This window comes from Cavia porcellus, unplaced genomic scaffold (assembly GCF_034190915.1).
Source record: "Cavia porcellus strain 051 isolate PalLab524CR breed Dunkin Hartley unplaced genomic scaffold, mCavPor4.1 scaffold_49, whole genome shotgun sequence".
Classification (NCBI taxonomy): Eukaryota; Metazoa; Chordata; class Mammalia; order Rodentia; family Caviidae; genus Cavia; species Cavia porcellus.
Genome location: NW_026947532.1, coordinates 1690996 through 1695646, shown reverse-complemented (window position 1 = coordinate 1695646; position 4651 = coordinate 1690996).

Here is a 4651-nt window from a genome sequence, read left to right as displayed (position 1 = left end):
CTGAGGCAGGAAGGTTGCCTCAAACTCCAGGCCAGCCTGGGTTACAAAGTGAGGCCTTGTCTTAAACAACAACAACAACAAAAATCACACACACACAAAAGAGAGAGAGAAAAGAGACAGAAGAAAGTAAACAAACGAATTAATTAATAAAGATGACCCACAGCTGCCCTGACCACACCAGCCCAGCGCTTGGTTTTCCTCAGCAGCAGTGCACACCCCAGCGTCACTGTGCAGTGTGCAGACAGACGGCTTTCAGTCTGTCTGGTGTCCCTCGCTACCTGCACAGGGACTGAAGCTCCACCCCACTCCCATGGCAAATTGAGTCCTTTCAGGCCTGGGCACAGACTAGTGGGCGCGCACATAAACTTGTACTCTGTCCCTTCCACCTCCACCCCCACAGCGTCTCACAGGACAGCCTTTACCATTTTGGTTTCCAGATGTGGAGACTGAGGCTGGGTGACCACTTGTCTCCTGTTAATTTTTTTGTCTTTTTGAGACAGGGTCTTGCTATGCAGTTCAGGCTGGCCTTGAACTCACTTTGCAGCTCAGGCTGGTCTTGAATTCACAGCAATCCTCCTGCCTCAGCCTCCCAAGTGCTGGGATTACAGGCATGTGAAACATACCCGGTGATCACCCGTCTTGTTGCTTGACAGCATCCCATGTCTTGGGGGCAAATTGTCCTTGTTCACCCTGCTCCAGCTGTGCCTAGGACCTCTGTAAGATTTGTTTTTGTTTTTTTGAGACAGGCTCTCACTTTGTAGCCCAGGCTGGCCTTGAATGTATAGCCATCTACTGCCTCAGCCTCCCCAGTACTGGGGTTACAAGCATGGTCTACCATGCCAGGCTATGCTTTGCTTAAAAGAAATTTACTAGGGCAATGCCTGGGCATTTGTTTGGGAAAGGGCTCACCCCTTCTGAGGCCCAGGCCAGTGGGGTGCGTTCCCCAGATGAGATGGGCTCAAACCAGGGCTCAGGTTGGCAACATCCCCTCACTATGCCAGCTACACAGGGGGCACAGTGATGCCTACCTCAGAGCCCCCTCAAAGATTCTGTGAAATAAGCCAGATGTAGTGGCACAGGCCCATAATCTTCACATTCTAAAGGCTGAAGCAGGAGGATTGCTGGAAGATTGAGGGTAGCCATAAGGAGACACTGTCTCAAAAACAAATCAAAACAAAACAAAATATCCCGTGAAAGTGTACTCAGTAGTGGTAAATTATTACAGGGCTAGAAATCTCTGGTCTCCCCTGCCTTTTCTCCTTCCCTCAGGCTTTGATTGGAGACAGAAACTTGTTATTCATTGCTAAACTGTCACAGCTTGGCTTACAGTGCTGCCCCCTGGATGCCAGGCCTCCCGCCTGCCCTGCAAGCCCCTTCCCACTAAACTGTACCCTCACCCCGAAAGGATTATTTTTTAGAAAGTAGTGCTGTGAGTGTATCAGGTTCCTGGGGAAGACTCTTGCTAACCGAATTTTCAGAGAACTGATGTCTAATCAAAGTGGCGCACTGCAACTGCTGCTCAGGGCTCTGCCCTTACCTTTTGCTGCCCCCCGCCCCCCGCCCCCCGCAGGCCTTGGGCCAGCTGCTGGCTGGAGTGTGGCTGCTAGGGTCTCCCGGGGTGAGCAGGAGACAGGCTGGCTACTGTGAGCCCCGGAGGTAGATCAGGGAGGGAGGTCAGGGTAGAATGGAGATTCATCTTTTTTCCAGCTCTTTCTTGTGTTTTGAGATCTCAGTATGTCACCCCAAGGTGGTCTTGTACTCACTATATGGTCCAGGGTGGTCCTGAACTCATGTTGATCCTCCTGCTGTGGTCTCCTGAGTGCTGGGATCACAGGGCTCACTACCATGCCTGATTTTTCAGCTCTTGAGCCCTAGTTTGAGAGCCTGTTGTTGGGGCTCTGTCCCATTGGAAGCAGACAGCCAGGATTTAGGCCGGGCGAGATTGCCTCCTGCCATGGTCACAGCTGGAGAACCAGGGCCTGGGTTTCACCTTTGATCGTGGAGGAAGCACATGGCTTCCCGTGCTTAGCAGCTCTCAGGGCCTCAACTTCAACAGGGAAGGAACTCTGAGACCCAGAGCCAGGTGGTGGGAGAGGCTGATGGACATGGAGGGGGAGTCAGGGCCACCCCAGTCCCTCCCAGCTCCAGAGGGCTGGCCACACTGGCCCATGGGGTGGTCAGCACTCTCCCCTTGATGTGCCTCCCAGGGGCTCCACTGACCATGGGAAGTACTGAGCCGTCTGACCAGGCCTAAGTGGTGGGAAGGTGAGGGAAGGCACAGTGGGTCCCAGGGAACCCTGGATTCTGGTCCTCTTTCTGGGGATCACTGTGGGTCAGTGGCTGACCCATCGGTGGGAGCAGGGCACTGTGGCTGGTTGTGGTCAGGGTGGCTGGCCACGCACTCCTGCGTCCAGGTTGGGTGCAGAAGCAAGTTGTTTTGGCCTTGCCAGAAGCGTGGAGAAGTGGCCTATCTTGGTGGCCAGGGTCCAGGAGGCTGCAACCAGTGGGAAGTTGCACCCAAGTTGTTAGGAATGGTGACCTGTCCTTCCTCAGGGAGTGGCATCAGGGACCCTGGTCCCCTAACCCTCCCAGCCCCAGCCTGGCAGAGAGAGGGAGGAGTGCCGCGGGAGGTTCTAACCTTCTGGGAAACTTCCATGAGGGCGGGATCTCAGGGTCTCAACTCCCTTGCAGGTTGGCTCTGGGGCCTGGCTGAGTCCAGGGGCCTCTGTTTCCTCCCCTGGAAATCTGGCACAGAATACTTTGTACTGGCAGTGAAGGACGAAGCTGCTCATGGCACTGGTGGTCAATGAAATGAACCCAGGCACTGGGAGTTTGTAGGTTCCCCCTGGCACAGAAAAGAAAAGGGCAGCTTCAGGGGCAGGGAGGAAAAACTCACGTACATGTGTTTGTGTGTCTGGTGCTGGGGTTGGAAACCAGCATGGGCTGAACTGTATTCCCAGCCTGACTGTTCTGAGATAGGGTCGCACTAGGTTACTAACTTGCTTTCATTTTTGGCATGTCTGCAACATCTGTCCACCTGGAGTCACAGCTGGATAAAAAGTGACTTACGGGGTCCGTTCAGACCCCTTCTTCCCCCTTCCAGCCCCTCTGGCTGCCCCAGCTGGATCCTCTCCTGTTTCTCTCCTTTGTTGAGGGCCTCAGGCTGAAGTCCCTCACTCCCAATGAAAGCTTTCTCCTGCAAACATGCACTTTGGTTGTTTCCTTTCCTCTTATCACCAAAAACAAGGACCCATACCAGCTGGAGACCATTCTGAGCCCCAGGTCTGCTACACCCCTGCTACAAGACTCTCCAAACCTCCAAAATGACGGAGTGCTCACAAGGCACTCCTCACTTCCCCAATCCGGCTCTGAGATGGAGAACCCAGGTGTGATTTGGAGTCTGGGTGTCCCAGTGGGCCCGCAGCAGGGCAGCTTTTCCCACTGTGTAGGAGGGAGGTCCAGTGCTCCCTGGAGAGGATGTCTTCCGGTGGCCGCCCACTCTTGGGCTGGAGGCCTCGGTGATGACAACTTGATCCAGATGAAAAGGCAGAAATTGGAAGGGAAAGCTACACAGTGCATTTCCAAGGGGAAGTTCCTTATGGCTATTCGAACTACACTGACAATCTGCTGTATGATGTGCTAAAAACAGGACCTTCCTGATGTCTGCAGGGGAAAAAAAAGAAAAACAATTCTAAAGAAGAGACTGGCGATCGATAAAATTTTACCGCTTCTTTGGGGCTCGACATTTTTTTTTTTTTTTTTTCTTTTTTGAGACTGGGTCTCTCTATGCAGTTCAGGTTGGCCTTGAGCTCACTTTGTAGCCCAGGCTGGTCTCGAACTCATAAACATCCTCCCACCTCAGCCTCCTGAGTACTGGGATTACAGGTGTGAGCCACCATGCTCGGCAAGGGGCTCGACATTTCTGACACTTTATGTGTAATGTTACATGGTAGGCTTTTCCTAAATTGTATTTTAAGTGTCTATGTGCACACTCCAATAATCAGAACAAGATCCGAACCTTGTCCACTTACAGGGCATTCCAGAGCCACAACACAGGAAAGGGGGGACAGGGCTCCTCTTTTCCTCTTTTCACCACGGTAGCCCAGTCCTGGAACGTTGGGCTAGGGACTTATTTCCATCCTCTCATCGGCAGATGGGGAAACCGAGGCTCGAGGACGTGAAAACCACTGGCAGCCCGCGGATGAACGTGTTCCCCAGCGCCCGCGCCAAGGCTGGGGCGGGGGCGGGACCGAGTGCGGCCCCTCCCCGAGGCCCCGCCCCCGCCGCGCGTCCCCGCAAGCCTCATCAGGCGCGCGGTTTGTTTACAAACACGGGGTCCCGGAGGTGCGCGCGCGGCCCGGGTTTGAGGGCGGCTTCCGAGGGCTCGGCGATCCGCGCCCTTTCCCCGCCTCCGGGGACCGCCCGGAAACTGGCCCGGGGCGCACGTCCCCGCTGTGCGGCAAGGGTGGCCGCCGGGTCTCCGAGTCGCCATCGGGCCCCTTGAGCTGGCGCCGAGCTCCGCCCCCGCGCGCCCCCCGGGCCAGGCCCGCTCGCGGCCAGGTCGGGCGGGGGCGCGCGGGGCAGGGCGGGGCGGGCGCGCGCGGGGCCGGGACGTGTAGTCCGCGCGCCTAGGCGTCCCCTGGGCGGCCCT